Source organism: Gekko japonicus, unplaced genomic scaffold, assembly GCF_001447785.1.
Source record: "Gekko japonicus isolate JY-2015 unplaced genomic scaffold, Gekko_japonicus_V1.1 scaffold941, whole genome shotgun sequence".
NCBI lineage: Eukaryota > Metazoa > Chordata > Lepidosauria > Squamata > Gekkonidae > Gekko > Gekko japonicus.
Genome location: NW_015164213.1, coordinates 193,608 through 212,060, shown reverse-complemented (window position 1 = coordinate 212,060; position 18,453 = coordinate 193,608).

The window sequence follows — 18,453 nt, the reverse complement described above, 5'->3', positions numbered from 1 at the left end:
CACTTGGAGTCTAGCACCATACCGAATGGCTATGTGTGTGTACATGAAGGGAGAATTAAGAATGCGCTCCTCAGCACAGTTACAACCAAGTCCATTGAAGTAAAAGATACAGTAAATTCCATTTAAATCAAAAGGACATTATTGCACGTAAATGTATACAACATCAAGGCATAACACTGCTCCTTGACATTCCAGGTTTTGTAGCTTTATGTGACTTCAGCTTTTAACTACAGGAAGTAGTTTAGAAGCACAGTGTTATCCAAAACTCCTAAGAAAGAGAGGGAAATTCTCATGTCATCCCTGCTGTTCCTCTTCAAACAGAGCTTGGCTTCTTGATTTCCTCCAGGATGAAATGGGTGCATTAAAGCATGATGGAAAAGGGACGATGATAAGAGAAGACCTCAATTACTCTCTGATGGGCTTCATTTATCTGTGGGACTTCTCGTTTTAATTAATGCTTCCTTTTCTTTGTAAAAAAAAAGTTTACGTAGGAATTTATAAAGCTTAACACACATCTGCAGAAGGAATTGCAGGATGAGCAAAGTAACCACAAATTGGCACGGTGACCGTTATCTGTCAGTTCCTCCTCTAGTGTCAGCAATGGAAACCTGGTTTAGATGGAGCTAGAAGACTCAGATTTGTATCTTCTCTTTCTACAAAAAAAGTACCTGTGCAGTCCATGAAGCTGTTTCATTGAAGTGATCACAAGGAAGGGCTTTGAAAGGTAAGAGATCTGTAACTTATAAAAAAGGACTAGGAAGTAACAGATGAGGCTTCTCAATTATTCCTCTGCATGAAAATGGCTTGGTCCTATTGGGAGCAATCCAAAACAAATCTACTCAGAAGTAACTCCCGTGTTATTAAATGGGGCTTACGCCAAAGAAAATGGAATTGATACTCATTATATGATGCCACTACACTGATGAACACAAGCTCAGGACCTTGGTCCATCCAGTCCAGCATCCTGTCTCACACAGTGGCCAACCAGTTCCACTGGAGGGCTCACAAACATGGCACAGATGCAAAGGCCCTTCTCTAATGCTGCCTCCTCACACTGATATTTAGAAGTAAGCTGCCTCTGAATATGAAGGTTCCCTTTAGTCACCATGGCTAGCAGCCATTGATGGACCTACCTTTCACAAATCTATCCAACCCCCTTTTAAAACAATTTATGCCTATGGCTATTACTACATTAGTAGTAGTGAATTCTGCAATTTAATTAAAGATGTATTTCCTTTAGTATGTCCTGAACCTATTTCTGAAAAACGTCATTGGGTGCACTTAAGTTTTAATATTATGGGAGAGGGGAAAAAAGCTCTGTCCACCTATCCACCCCATACATAATTATATAAATGTCTACCATGTTCCTTCCCCCTTGGCTGCCTTTTTTCTAAACTGAATCGCCTAGACTCTTCAGGCTTTCCTTATAGGAGGCACTTTAATTATATTTGTTACCCCCTTCTGTACTTTACCCACCTCTGCAATACCCTTGAGATATGGTGACCAGATATGTAAACAGTATTCCACACCATAGCTCTGTACAAGTGTGTTACAATATTGACCATTAGAGGTCCCGGTCCCACGAGCAAGATAACCGGGGCGGGGGGAGTGAGGCTTTTTGCCCCGAAGCAAAATGAAGCATGGTAGCTCGATCAGATGTTTCTCTGAGGCTCCGTGCTCAGGCCGTCAGCTGTGGATCACATGTTGATGGTGAAGCGTGGCAAAGAAGGGGGGAAGAAAGAAGCAGCATGGCGCGATCACACATGGGGTGATCGCAAGCCGCCACATCCCGATCAGACGAGCATTTTTTAAAAAAACAGAGTTCCTGCATGCGCAAGACCACGGAAGCGAATCCACGGAGGCTTAAAAAAAATCTGGTGTGAGATGGGATGCAGATGGGCGCCAGATGCGACAGGATACCAGCGCTTCCATGATCTGACACCCACCAGCACCCTGCGTTTTCCAGAAAAGACTGCACTTTCCCAGGTATTTTTTAACTCCGCATCTTCAGCGGGGTGATACGGGTTGCCGATGGGTGCGGGACATTTGCCAGATGTTCCCATATGATCACACCCATAAAATCCACCCAGCATTCGTCCCTATCACACGGCTAATTCTGCTTAGTTTCATTTCCATCATGGAGTTTCTCCTTTTCCCTACTACCATATACTGAATTGGTATTTTCATCATGCTGTCCACTACAGCCCCTACGTTGTTGTTTTTTTCAGTCTTGCTCTCTGCCAGTTCAGACTTCATCAGCATATATTTAAACTGAGGATTTTTGTTTTATTCCAGTGGGCATCACCTTTGTTCTTAAGCAATCCTTTCATTCCTTCTTCATCCAAAGGCCCAACAGCCTCTCTAGCTTCCCTGTTCTTCATGTATTTGAAGAAATACTTGTTGCTTTCACACACACTAAATACCAAACTTTCAACCCACTTTCAATGCACTTTGCAACTAGATTTTACTGTGTGAAATGGCAAAATCTACTTGCAAACAGTCACCAAAGTGGATTGAAATTGCATTATTCAGCATGGTTGAAAGCGCTGACATGTTTTTAACAATCTGCTCCTCAGATTCTTTTTTTCCCTCTATTGTGTAGTGGGTTGCCCCGTGGAAGGACGACAGACGACAACGTAGTGCATAGCACGCTTTATTAGGTACACAACAAGACGGGGGAACAACGGCCCGGGGGCCAACTATATACATCCCTGGGGACACACCCCTGGTCACCATTGGTGGGTTTGAATCTCCCGCCACGGATCCCATTGGCTCCCCAGTGGAGGGACTAGGAGCCTAGTCCCTATTGTTGTTCCAGAGTCAAGCTCTGGCAGCTCTGGCTGACTGCTGGCCCCCGGTGGCGGTCAGCATACACAACATCCTCTCCCCTATATTTGTTTGGCCAGAAACATTCTTCTTTTTGTTCACTTCATTTGGGAACTGTACGAAGAACCTCACTGGATCAGACCAGTGGTCCATCTAATCCTCTGAATGTTGAGGTTCTCCTCAGTCACCATGGCTAGTAGTTGTTGATAGACTTATCCTCCATGAATCTATCTAATCCCTCCTTAAGGCTGTTTATTCCTCTGGCCATCACTACATCCTCTGGCACTAACAACCTTCCACTTTTAAAGGAAACCCTTTTTGCCTTTTATGCAGGCAACTTTTTAGCCTTGGCAGTACCTCTCCTGATTTGGTGTATTCATTCTATGCAGTCCTAGAGGTATTTGATTCCCTTTTAATTTGCTTCTGACTAGTCCCATGGTTTTTCCATAGTTTCATATTTGAAATTGAAACTGATTGTTGTGGACTTTGGGGGCATGAATGCTGAACTTAACAGCACTGTGGTCACTGGTGCAACATCTGCATCTCATACCTTGAGCCTTGCTCAGAACCAAGTCCAGAGTCACTAGAACTCTAGTCATCTCCATGACCTGCTACTCCAATGCACAGCCCTTTATGACATCTAAAACCTTACCTCAGGGTCCCCTCATGCAGGTCCAATCCAGGTATCACAGGCAAACAAATCACATTATGTGCCTGGCGCCATGGGCTCATAGAATGACCAGGGTCCCCAGAATTTTGTCTTTCCTGTCCTCTGTTGCCCTCTCTGTTGAATCTGAATTATAATATCAATGGCTGAGTTCAGACTGGCACTTTGCCCCGAGATAGGCACGTGCCAGAAATGTTTCACAAATGGATTAAAGGGCTGGTTCACTCAGCCCGTCTTGTAGCGCTTGTCTCCCGAGTTTAAAAGATACCGGGTGAAAGTGGTAGCAAACCCTGGAGAGCGCATTCATTCCGCACCAACAAAGCGTGAACGCCAAAAGCCACAATTGCTTGTGTGCTTATGCGCATATGTGCATATCTTGGGATTACCAAAAAGAAAGCCGCACTTTACAGCCGTGCCTCCGCCAGGGATGGGCCAACAGTGCGAAAGCTCCCTTGTGCCTCCTCCCTGGTATGCTCCCGCATCAGTTGGTGCAGTGTGATCAGGAATACCCGAAACAAGTTGTTTACTTTCTGTTTAATGCCTCTTCAGAAATAGGGATGTCTCAGAATAGTACTTCTCTATATTTCAACAGTAAATTCCTTAAGGATGTCAAGGTTCCCCAGATTAAGAATGCTCTCCCATTGGCCCATGCACAGTCAGCCAATGTATCAAGTCAAATCTTTCATGCCTACCTAGCTGGGAGGGATTGTTCAACTGACACTCTATCTTCTATCCAAAGTCTAGACAGCCCAGAACTGGGTGATGCTGTGAGGTAAAGAAAATGACATTTCCTACACTATCTTTAAAAAATATCCTTCAGGCACATAATTCAAATAAAGGTTCATAGAACTTCTTTGTGTACATCAAAGAGAACAACAAAGCCATCAAGCCCATAATATTGTGTCAATACAGTAAATCACTTTAATTACTACAATTAAGGGAGCTCATGTTATTTATTCTTCAGGAATGCAGAGAAGAATGCCGATCATCCAAAGCTGTGTGAAAGGATGTGTTCTTTGTTTATTTATCTGTTATAAGAGTTGAATTTTATTTATTTGGGTAGATTTTTAAAATACCTTGTCCTTAGAAAGGTTAACAATTTTGAAATGTAGGTCTTTTTTGTTTGCTTGCTTTTGTTTGTTTTTTGCAATATCCCAATAACACAGAGATATATGTCCTTAAACAAACACAAAACTGAAATATACCGCCACTAGTTTAACTTTAGCTGTGAAATCATGTCTTCCTTAATCTTGTTATTTGTATCCTCTATTTCACCATGATACATATTTGTTTATTTTATTCTTTTTCCATTGGTTTCAACAGAAAACATATTTCCAGAGGTAAGTGTTGTTGTTTTTTAAAAACCCTCTAATTTGAATGAAATTGTTAGAAGTTGTACCCTTCCTGTATGTCAGGTTTCAGGTGGATGAGAGAAAGTATTGATGTATGATAGTGAGTGAATAGGAAAACATATATTTAGTATAATGTATCTACATTACTGCTCACAGAGGTGGCAGAGGAACTAGCTTCAAAGGCATATAGATAGGGTTGCCAACCTCCAGGTGGGGCATGGAGATCTCCCACTATTACAATTGATCACCAGGCAGTAGAGATCAGTTTTCCTGAAGAAGTTGACTGCTTTGGAGGGTGGACTCTATGGCACTGAACCCTGCTGAAGTCCCTCCACTCTCCAAACCCCATCCTCTCCAGGTTCCAACCCCAAAATCTCCAAGTCTTGCCCCACCCAGCTGGCAATTCTAAGGAGAGTGGTCAACCCCCTCAACCCAAAGGATGTTCAAGTAGTTTATTGCATCTTGGCACAGTTATACATATGATCAAAGTTGATTTTCGTCACGTTTTTATTACTGCACATAAGGACACTGGTTACATACAAGGAGAAGGTATAGTTAAATAGAAGGAACTGGAAGCTACAAAACCCCTGTGTATTCTGTAATAGTGTAACTAATGTTAGGACGTTTCTTAAATAAACAGAAATTACAGAGTGGCATGCAGCACACAGAAGAATTCCTGGGTTGGGGTAGCAGTTAATGCAAATAGCAGATGTTTCTTTGACTGTCAAATAAATTTGGAATTGATAAGTTCTAGACCATACAAAGAGTAATAGGAAGGCACAAGAGGTGGAAATTCCCCCCTCCCCATCACTTAAAGCCAATGATGGAGCCATGTGGACTAAATGGTGTGAAGAACAGGAGACTCAGCAGTAAGGAGATTCAGTTGTGCTACATTGCCTCCTATTCCCAATGGAAAGCCTTCATCTCCACATTTGCTGTCAGTGGAAGGAGAACAACAAAGTTAGAGTCCAGTGGCACTTTTAAGACCGACAATTTTTTATTCAAGATGTGAGCTTTTGTGTGCATGCACCACACTTCGTCAGACGATGCAATGGAATTACATATCATAGTTGTATATATAGGGGTGGCTTGTTAAATTAGCATGCAAAATAGTGAAAATATTTTTTAAAAAAACAGATCAAAAGAATGACACACTTGATTTCTGGTCATCGTCTGTTTCGGTTCAACTGGAGGGAAGGGACAAAATAAGTAATAAATATTTTATAAGTGGAGACGGATATGTCCTAATCTGTGAGAATCCCATCCTTAGACCCCAGCCCCATCTATCTCCTTTCTAACATGGAGGCGTTAGGGGCCATTTAGCCCAGTTCCCCTGCCTCACTGCAACCTCTTGTGGTTCATGGTATTTTGTCTTCCCCAACCTCTAGCACTGGCTTTTCAAGCATCTTCTTAGGTTTGTTTGTGTGTTTTTTTGAAAAGGGAAGGCAGGGGAAGATTAATATCCTTCAGTGCCTTGTGCTTACTTTTCATAGGAGCCAATCTGAAAACCTTTGATTTGGGTGTGTGAAAGAGAAAGCATGGATTTTGAAGCATGGATATAAATTAATTTGAAAATATTTGTACACTTTCTCCATGGATGTGTGTTTTCCCCCACAGTGTATACAAATGCTCCCCCCCCCTTAAATGGGTCATTCCAACATTCATTAAATTTCTGAAACTTATCTCTCTCACACACACACAAATTCAACATAAGGGGGGAAAATACTGATATTAATTAAAACGTCTGTAAAACCTGACTCTGGAACCTTGCCATTAACTCTGTTCAGACGCCCCCAGGATGTTAGCAGTGAATATTGCTAAAACTTTTCCAAAATTACTTAAAATAAGTCTAGCTGTCATAAGTCAAAAGGGGTTTTGTTTTACGTGGTGTTTCTGGGTGCCATGAATAACTAATCCCAGTTATCTCACAGATAATAGACTTTTCATCCACTCATTCTACCCTGCCAACAGATGGAACAAGATAAAGGTAGAGAAACACTGATAATTCTTTCTAACTTGAACACACCAAAAAGAGAGATTGGTACACAGGACTTGAAGAAAATAATAGTCATTACCCAGTAAATCTCAAAGGGAAGGAAATAGCATATTGTGCCAGACCTCTCCAAACACAAAGAAATATTTAGTACAATAATGCACAACCATTCATTCACAAAACAGAGCAACAGACCATGTCAAAAGTAGGTCCAGAGGATATGTGCTGGACAACAGCACAACAAAGGAGACAGCACCCCCTTTTTTAACATATATATTGGACTGCATGAAGACATAACCTTTTTCTGATGAATAAACATGGAAAGACAGCATCTGCCAATGGAAGACTTCTGCTATGAATGCGAAGACTTTGCCCATTCATGTAATATTCCTTCTTGAATATAAGGTTTCTCTGATTATGGAAGGGGATTTTTGGATCCAACCCAAATTTTAAAATTTATTTAGGGCTGCAGCGTTAGTTGTATTTTTTTTTGTTTCTTAGCAGACACTCAAGGTGGTACCCCTCTGTGAAGCCCTCCCATTTAATGACTTTCTATTGTCTTCTAAAGAAGCTGTGGTCTTCAGATGAAGTTTTAGGATGGATCAATAAGACCACAGACAGCATTTGCCCAGTGTGGGCTCTGCATAACTAAGTGGGTAAGAGGGGACATTGGGTACTATTTTAGCACTATATTGGTGTGCCTCACACATTATTAGTTTGGGTCGTGACCAATGTTCCCTCTAAGCTGTGGAGTCTTGTGAGCAAAAAATCTACTTTGTGAGCAACTGGCATTAAAGTTGTGAGCGAGTGATTTGGCTACTGCATAAATCAGTTTGCTCTGGAACCATCCTTCCTGAGCTAAGACAAAAATGTGTGAGCCAGAGGCTAAAAAACTGTGAGCTAGCTAACATTAACTCAGCTTAGAGGGAACACTGGTCGTGGCCAATGTTCCCTCTAAGCTGTGGAATCTTGTGAGCAAAAACTCTACTTTGTGAGCTACTGGCATTAAAGTCGTGAGCAAGCGATTTGGCTGCTGTATAAATTAGTTTGCTCTGGAGCCATCCTTCCTGAACTAAGACAAAAATCTGTGAGCTGGAAGCTAAAAAACTGTGAGCTAGCTCACACTAAATCAGCTTAGAGGGAACACTGGTCGTGAATAAGGCTGCCTTAGTTTTTAGCTGTGTTCTTTGCTAATGATCATGGTACCCTCATTTCCAGGTTGTGGGAAGCCTCATTTACTGGTTGAATTTTCCAGGGCAAAGTGTGGGTAGACAGAAATCAAGCATCTATGAAAACTACATAAAAAGATAAATGTATATCAGTTAATCTTGTTTGGACAATAATGTGTAAAAGCGAACCCTGCTGAGGTGCTCATTTTGCACCACCCTTGTCTTCTATTGAAACAGGAGGGCCAACAACTTCAGCATCAGGACACAGTCAAGACTCGGTTCTGTAGCCACCATGGGGCACATTAGAGCACCTGTTTTATCTTATTCGCCAGCAACTGAGACAGGGACACATCCTTATGATCCACAAAGGTGATAATGATACACTTCAGGTCTGACTCTCAGCTTGTAGTGCTATAAGGATGTAAAGCCAACCCGGAAGTGGTTGCCAGGAAGTGATTAGGAAATAATAGCTCCAGAGGAGAGGTTGGAAATTTAAACAAAAAAAGGATCCATATATATGGGAGGGAAAGCTGCATGATATAGCCTGATTTTGTCAAATCTTGGAAGATGAGCAGGGTTGGTACTTGTATGGGGGACTGCCAAGGAAGATTCTGCAGAGGAAGGCAATGACAGACCACCTCTGCTTCTCATTTGCCTTGAAAGCCCAGGGAGCCAAAAAAAAGGGGGGGGTCATCAAATTTTCTGAGCCATCAAAAGCTTCTGAGCCATCAAAAGCCGACGCGTAATCCGGATGCCTGAAGCCGCGTTTCGAATTGTTCTTATTCAAGTATGGCTGTAATGGGACTGAATACAAATTCAAAGCATATACAAATAAGAATGCATGCAAAATATAATTATACAACAAGTGAGAATGCATACAGAATATAAATATTTGAAAAATTAGGAGCTGCAAAGAAAACTCACCCCAGTCTCAAAAGCTGGCATATGCTAAGCCAGAATGATCAGTCAAGGAGGATTAAGGGTCCTTAACCTGCCATGTGCTGCACCTTAATTTATACCTAATTTCAGGCTGCATCGGCACAGGCAAAGTTTCTTAAAAGGTCATAGTGCCATGCATACTGCTCAAAAATCCAGAAGCAGCAAGTGTACTAAACTGCCATCACCTAGAACAACATGTTTAAGTTTCATTTAGTCAACTATCATTGATTGATATAAGGTGTAAAATCCATACTCTGATTCATGCCATGAGGATGATATGTCTTTAAATTGTAAATGAATCTAGTTTCCTTTTGCAAAAGGATTTGTTCAATATTTAGTTGTTGGAAGGGCTTTTTTTGTTGGCAGTATAAAATTATGAACTTCATTTCATTCGCACTATGACCTGCCTGCATGTAATGTCCAACCATTGGTGAATTTTCAACATTATTATTCACTCTGGACCGGTGTTCCAACACCCGAGTCCTAATTGCCCTAGTTGTCATGCCAATATACTTGAACCCACAGGGACAGAGAGAAAGATAAATTAAATTCTTAGTTGAACAGGTTGCTGTAAAATTAAAATTGTATACACTCCCTGTATCTTTATCAGTGTAACTGCTGCCTTCTATCATATGCTGACAAGCCTTGCAATGCCTACACTTAAGGAACCCTTTTGAATTGGTAGCAGGTGTACTGTCCTTAAAGGCTTCAGATTTAACTAAAGTGTTTCTCAGATTTTTTCCTCTGCGTAGACCTATATATGGTGGCAACTGACAGCCTGGAATATGTGAAACTATGTGCCAATGTCTGTAGACAGATCTTCTAATTTTATTAGAAATGCTAGAAAATTGGAAGCCACATGCAATTCTTCCTGTAGCTTTTTTATTTCTGTATTTTAGAAGTCCCTCCCTCGCCACATGTTCTGCCCGGACTCTCGCCTGTCTTATTGTCCTAAATGGATAACCTCTCTGCTTAAATTGTTTCTCTAATAGATCTGCTTCAGCAGCAAAATCTTGTGGCATGGATGAATTTCTTTTGGCCCGTATAAACTGTCCGTATGGTAGATTATGGCGTAGTTTATGCGGATGGAAGGATGTAAAATACAACAAGGAATTTCTATCAGTTGTTTTATGGTATGGCTTAACCAATAGTCTGCCCTGATTCACATATACTATAGTGTCTAAAAAATTAATAGACTGCTGACTATAATGAATATCAAACTTTATGCTGTCATGTAATGTATTGAGCCACTGATGGAACTGGTTTAAGCATATATTCCCCTGCACTAGCAAAAAGATGTCGTCAATGAACCTAAAAAACTTTTTGATGTTAGAAAAGAAAGGGTTTGTAGATGTTAGAATATAAGTTTCCTCAAAATATTGCATAAAAAGATTAGCAAGTGATGGTGCAGCAGGATTACCCATTGCTATGCCGCATTTTTGCAAGTAGAAATCTTTTTCAAATCGAAAATAATTATTTTCCAATATCAAATCCAAAATTTCAAGCAAAAAATAAGTTGGAACAGGGATATTTTGTTGTTGCTCTAGTAGCTCTGCAATGACTGATCTTATTTCATCATGTGGTATGTTAGTATATAGAGCCCTTACATCAAGGGTTACAAGATAGCAATCTTCAGGAACCTGAATATTCTCTACCTGTTGAATGAAATGTGTGGTGTCCTTAATATATGATTTTATCTTAATTACTAGGGGCTGCAGGATATGGTCCAGATACTGAGATATGGGTTCAAAGACAGATCCTACCCCTGATATAATAGGACGTCCTGGGGGTGGGTTTCCCTTTTTATGTATTTTGGGTAATGCATATAAAATTGGTATCCTGGGGTATGGTACCTGAAAAAACTTAAACAGGGTTTCTGAAATAATATTCAAAGCAAAAGCTTCAGTAATGGTAGTTTTAATTAAATTCTGGGTATGAGTGGTAGGGTCATGTGCAATGTGTGCATAATGTTGTGTATTATTAAGGAGAGTGTTTACCATTGTTAAATAATCCTCTTTGTTCAGGATCACAATCCCTCCTCCAAGGGGACTGCCAAGGAAGATTCTGCAGAGGAAGGCAATGGCAAACCACCTCTGCTTCTCACATGCCTTGAAAGCCCCTTGCTGGATTTGCCACAAGTCAGTTGCAGCTTGATGGCACTTAACGTACATATTCAGGTAAGCAGTTAGTGAATAGCGATGATGGATGCTGCTGGTTGCATTCCCAACATACGGAATCAGGTTTAAAATACCACCCCATACAGGGAAGATTTTCCCCCTCAACTTTACGCTGAAGGCTATGACATCTTATTGGCTGCTTTGCATCAAAGTTTGCTTGATTTTATAGTTAGCCGGTGAGTGGTGGGCTGTTAGGCTAGGCTAACCACCCTCCTGTGGTGAGAATGGTGTGGTTTGCTAAAATATAGTGGGACTAATTGACACACACTCACTAGATTCTTATGGTGTACATGCCCAAACTAACCCCTTGTGACCTTGTGTGACTGTGGAGGGACTGGGGAAGGGGACTTCTTTGCTCTGGGACAACAGCAACCAAATTGTAGATTGCTTGAGCAGCACTTTGCAGGTAGTAATGAAGCCCAAAGATATCACGAGACTAGAGCCAGCTGAGTTTGAAGCCAGAACGGATTTGCCTAAAAAATGTTGGCAGTCAGAGCAGCCTGTTCAAATAACCAATTTCAGGAAAGTTTTTTATGATCCAGATCAGCCGTAAATAGACCTAAATAAAGAAATCCACATTTTTTGGTGTCATCTTCTTCTTCATTTTGTGGTGTGGGGTGAAAAGACTTCGATAGTTATACTGGTAGGATCATCTATAAGTCAAGACACTTCTCTAGTGCAGGTCACAATTTCCCAATTAACCCGAAAGGGAACCAGAATGATTCCAAAACTGCATCCAGCACAGTTAATATCATTTTCCATGAAGATCACGGTGGTGTTATATGGATTGGGTATTCAGGAACAGTCTTTGCCATGGGGCATACTGAGCAGCTGTCCTGGCCCACTGCCCTGCCAACAGCTGCCCTAGCTGCTTCCCTGAAGCCCCTGCCACCCCTGCTGCTGATTTCCTCATGCTGACTTAGGCAGTGTAAGCTGGTTGCCCCCCATTACCACCCTACAGCTGATTGCCCTCCCTCCCTGCTTGAGTTTTAGGTATTGAATCTCAAGATTTGCCCAGTTATTTCTCTCTATCTAAAACTGCTCCTTGGGTAATCTATTTTCCTCACAACAGTTTTGCAAGGTAGGTTAGACTGAGAGAAAGAAATAACTATCCTAAGGTGATAAGGTGTGAGCTTGCTGTCTCAGGGGACATTTAAATCAAATCTCTCTAGTCCAGTTCCAGCCCTTTGTTTTTCTACATTGGCTCAGTTTAGGCTTGTTCGATGCTTATCTTTGCAATCATGATAAATTCCTTGATCTAGAGCTTCTACAGCTAAATGAAAGGTTTTAGAGACAACTTTCTTTTAAGGACAGTAGTTCATTTGGTTTTGATTTTTTTCCTATTTTTATTAGACTTTTTTATCAATCACTTTTCAGGATTTCTTTTCTGTGCACCATAGATAATCAGTAGTTATAATCTTACTCCATTCATTTAGAATCCAGTGGCACCTTTAAGACCAACAAAGGTTTATTCAAGGTAAGAGCTTTTGTGTGCATACACACTTTATCAAATACATTAGAATGGCAGGGGAGGTTCAGACTTACTCCATTCATGTTTCCTATGACATCCTCATTCTTTGTAACAAAATACTACTGTGTATTTTTTAAAAATTATTGGCTGGTATTATGTGATAGATAAAAATAATTATGCAACAATGATAGATTTTACTATTTCACTGTCATGCAGTGCACAGGAAAAAAAATCAATTGTTCTTGGTTTACTTACAAGATTTAATTGGACATAAACACAGATACATGCAATATCAATTCTTACATTTATTAAATAAAAATATAGCATAAGAAGAATGGATGTCTAGGAACCACTGCAAAATATGAGATGGTCAAACTTATAATGATAACAAATGGGATTAGAACAAAACTCAAGTTCAGTGGCACCTTTAGGACTAAGTTTCTGTTGCTTCAGACCAACATGGCTACCCACCTGAACAAATGGGATTATTGGCCTTTAATTTAATGGGAGCTGAATAAGGCCTACAATTTTGGTATTCCTCAAGTAGTCTGACGTAAAACATGAAGTGAGGGGAGTACTCTGAGCATGATATGTGGCAAGTGAACAAAAACGGGTAAATTATCCCAATGAAGAAGTGGTGTGGCTGTTTTACTTCCAGATTTATCCAGTCATTGTTGGTTTCTGATCAGCTTATCCTCATTAACTAGGGATGTTCTGCCATTTTGATTTTCTGGTTGAAAGTCATGCTTTTGTAGAACAGGAAGACGTGTTCCCTTGATCGGTCCCAGAATTGTATGGCCAGTTCTCTTTGTCCAAGCCATCTGAATGGCTGCTTGGCATATGAAGGAGGCAGTAGCCTTCCAAAGCAGCTGGATTTGTCTCTGCTGACAGAAACAACCAGAAACAAGAGAAACTCCACTTGCTTCCAGCAAGTGATTTGCACATTAGTCAAGTGCCTTGTATGCAGATGGTACTGCCTAAACAATCACACAGACCACCAAATAGTACTCACATAATGCTCACAGCATTATCATTATGTTTGTTGTTTATATATTGAAAAATAAAAATGCTCAGACTACCAACCATGCATTAGGAGAATATTTTAGATTCCCTTTCAGAATTAAATGTGTGTAATGCCTTTTCTTAGGATCAACCAAATTGACCTAAAAACATTTATTTGGTCCTGAAGGCTCTACCTTCAGCCCTTTTGAAAGGCAGACACCATTGTGTCCTGCTGTCTCAACAGCTTTGTCTGCATTATACAGGGAAAGTCTATTGAACATGTTCTGCTGCACTGCTCATTCTACAATGACATTTGACATCAGTATATTGTTCCAGTTCTGTCAACTATACCAGGAAGATCTGAACAACTTTATGTCTCTCTCCTCCTTGCAGACTCCTCTGAAGAGATAACCCCACAAGGTTGACAAATTTTGTCTATGGGCATGTGGGATATGCAAAGGGCTGATTGAATCCCAGTAACTTTGCCTGCCTGTTGGAGGAAGGTTTGACTTTTCTTGTCCCCCACTCTGAATCTGTGTTCATTACTTTATGCTTGTCACATTGCTGTGTTTTATTGTTTGCCGATGCTTCAGAGTTGATCTTGTATCGAAATAAAGTTTCAATCAATCCATCAGTGGTGCTAGGAAAGGGTATTACCCAAATTTCATTCTTGTTCTGGGATGTTGCACGGATCAATACAACTGTACAACCAACTTTTAGCACTTGCCATTCTGAAAGTAAAGCAAGAAGGAAGGACGATGTGGTGATTATTTAATGCACCATGTAAGGATGAGACTTATTTGGAGTTCTGCAAACATCTACAGTGCATCTGAAGTGCACTTTTGATCTGGTTGTTCTGATACAGCCCACAGCCAGCATCTTTGATCTCTGAGTTAGCGATCTAATCTGCTGTATAACTTAGCTTTTATTGATCTGTTCTCATGCTAAGCAAATCAAGCCTCACTTTTATGGGACAGATTGAAAAAAGATAGTAAAACTGCCTCTGAGACTGCAGTTTAAATCTGTGCAATAACAGGGGAAGCCAGAGATAAGACTTTTATTACTCTGCCAAACTTCGCATGAACCCCAAGTGTCATTAAAAGGCATGTGTCATTTGCCACATATATTTATTTTACTAGATAACTTGGTTACCACCCATTTAGAAGCAAAAAAATATAGTGTATTCTTCTTTGTTATGGAATCCATCCATGGCATGCCATATATATGTAATAACATTCTTGTGACATATTGTACAAACTACATGTATGGCTATGCATAGAATTTGATTTACTAAGGATTTAAGAAACAGGCTTCAGAAATCAATTAATTGCTCTTATTTAATCAATGAGTGAATTAGTTCAACAGCCAGATCTTGTGAAATGGTTTCCACAGTGGAAACACAAGGCTTTATATATTTACTTCATTTATGCCCTGCCTTTCTCCCTAATGGGGACTCAAAGGCCTCCTCCCCTCCTCCCTGTTATCCTCACAACAACCCTGTGAAGTAGGTCCAAGGTCAACCAGCAAGTTTCCATGGCAGAATGGAAATCTGAACCAGGATCTTCCAGATACTAGTCTGAAGCTCTAACTACTTCACCACACTGGTCGTATCTCAGCCTTTGTGAGCTCTGACCCACTTGACATCTGGAAAGGATGATATCTGCCACCTGCAGGCATTCTGGGCCAAACTGAGGCCACACTTTTCTGGAAAGCCTTCAAGTTAGAGTGTTGTTTATTGTTTTACTGCTTCGATGCTTTAGACATTTTTAGACATTTTGGTGAATTTTATAGGAACTGTTTTATTTGTTTTCAATTGTACATAGCTTTGAGCATGTTCAGATGGAAAAAATAGTAAGGTAAAAGGTAAAAGAAGGGTCTGTTTCTGGGATCTGGGATCAGCCATTGTCTTCAGGGCATTACATCGCCCTTGACTTGATTCCAAACAGGGCTCCTTGTCCTATCCCGTGGCCTTTTCTGTCCCACAAAAATTATAGCTGTGCTGGGGCAGGTACAAGACAACATCACTGGTGTAGGAGTTATCCCCTAACACTGTTTCTGAAACCTTTGTATGCAACCTTACTAGGGCCTGTTTTGGTACAAAATTCCAGAAGGAAAGTCACATTAGGCTGTTAAAAGTTAACACAAATATATATTTTTACTGTACATCCTAACACATATTTTTATGGCTCTTCTGAACCATAATTTACTTTGTTACATGTATGAAGTGGATCCTCAACTGTCAGTTGTCTAGACATTAATCATGGCACTCATTGATCTGAAATGTGAACAGCAATCAGATTTTAACCTGAAGATCAGGACCATGGTTCTAGAGAAGGAGATATTTCCATAACTGTAATGGCCCTTCAGGCAATGTATAGTTTTGGTAAGGAAAAAAAAGACAGACCCCCCCCTCTCTCTTTGGCTGTCTTTTTTCCCATAACCTAAAAGTATATTTTCCATTGAGGAAACAACACCAAGGAAGGAGCTAATGAGTAATTCCTCAGAGCTGCAGCCCATCTCCACAGCATTTTTAAAGGGTCAAATCACATATCTGGAGTTCTAGTATGGGAATTCCAATATTATTTGTAATTTGATCCTGAGGTCCATCTTGCCCACCATTCACTTCCAGTGATGGCTAGTCAGAGTCTTCTGAGAAGCTGATAAAGTGGGGACATTAATGACGGCAATTTGTGTAGAAGTATGCATAGATGTATTAATCTGCATTTTTTTGTTAAAATATGCATTGGTGCATTTAAAAAAAACCCATGCATTGCATTGGCACCCTTGATCATCTCACTTTAGCTATATGGGTGGGTGGCATCAAATAGTGTGTGTTAAGTGCCGTCAAATTGCTTCGGACTTATGGCAACCCTATGAATTAATGACCTCCAGAATGTCACATTCTTAACAGCCACGTTCAGGTCTTGCAAACTGAAATCCATGCCTTCCTTCAATGAGTCAATCCATCCATTGGGGCTACATGTATTTCCTATCACAATCAAGTTACAGCACTCATTACTTTGTGTGTTTTTTCTAAAATGAGAAAACGAACTACTCATTGACCAACAAAGCTAACAATCCTATTTGATATTTTCCGCCTTCATTTAATCTGTAGAAAAATGCCTAGAAAGGCACGTGTGCACCCACACACACATGCTGAATTGTTTTTTTGCTGTATCAAGCTGTCAGAAGGAATACGAAAAGATTAATTCGGATACACTCTGTGCTATTCCATCATGCTTCAGAACATATGGGTCTGTCATACCGAAAGCTATTACTTTACTAAGCAAGAAGGAAAATAACGGTGGCCAAAGTATTGTGTCTCAGCTTGATGTTATTAAGAGTAGTTTTGCTTCAGAGGGTTCCCTATTGTGGCATTTTTCCTATTGTGCACTAGCAAGAAAGACCTGATGACTATACTGAGAGCATATGATACATTCGGTAGGCAATGCTTTTAGTTCCCATGCTCAGAACAATAGTAACTGAGAAAATGCCTGTAAATTGATTGCCTACAATTTTGGGGGGGACTTTCATATCCCAGTGCCAAACAAAGACTGTAGATGACACCTGACAATTTACATGTCTATCCAGTTAGATTATTGTGATGGGGAGGGGGGGGGGGAGAAAGCCCTCTGTTTTTGTTACTCAAGTGAGTAGAGCAATTGGCTTCAAAATGTCTCCTACAAGAAAGTTTAGTATTGTTGGGTAGATTAAGGCCTCATCCAAAAAGGTACTGACTACCACCCACACCCACTGAAGCACAAGTTCTTTTTTTTTTTTTTTTTTTAAAAGCAAAAGAAAAGTCTCCATCTTTATGTTGCATCCACAGGAGCAAAGAGAAACGCAGGTTGAAAACACCACGGCCACAATCCACTGCAGTCTTTCGCACTGAAAAGTCAACACTTCAGCCTTCTTTGCCCTGAAAACAATACCTCAGAATTGTCCTCTTCAGACCACTTTCACTTAGAGTAGCCAACTCCAGTTTGTGAAATTATTGGAGATTTGTGGGTGCGGCATTGGGAGGGTGGAGTTTTAGGTGGGACGGAAGGAACTCAGCAGGGATGTAATGTGACAGAGTCTACCCTCCAAAGTTCCTGCTTCCTGCAGGGGCACTGATCAGTGGTCTGCAAATCATTTGTAATCCCAGGAGAATCCCTTGCAGTTGGTAACCACAAGAAAAATTAAGATTGGTAGCCATGTTGGTCTGAAGCACCTCCTAACGGCTGGCCCCAACTCTCTTTTTCCCTGTAAGCAACCCTTGAGGAGATTTTGTTCCGTTTGTGTGTAGAATACCCAGGAGATCCTAAGATTGTCTGGCAGCCAGAAGTTCTAGCTCTTTAGTGTTATGCACCACTAGGTAGTAAGTTAGGCTTGTTTTTAAGGCAAGAGACATTTCAGAGGGGGTTTGCCACTGCCTGCTTCTACATCACAACCCTTGGTATTCCTTGGAGGTTACCCTTCCAAATACTAGCCAAGGCTGACCCTGCTTAGCTTTCCGAGATCTGATGGGCTTTGGCTAGCCTGGGAAGTAAGCCTCACTGAATAAAATGAGACTTGCTTCTGAACAGAGACATTTTGTTTTTTTTGTACCATCTTTAGTTATTAGTATCTAAAATGATAGAAAATGGAAGCAGCTTGATTTGTTTAACAAAGGGTTTTGAAACTGGGATATATAAAAATGGATTCATTGTTAATGTAAAATCCTTCAAGAAAAGTGTCAATTAAAAATGAATTTTGAAAAGTTCATGATCTGGCTAAGAAGTATATCTTGACATTAATGGTAAGAATTATAGGGGGGAAATAGGCTCCACAGTTAGTAACAAAAGTATGTAGGAAAGTTTTCAAAATTTGTGTAGG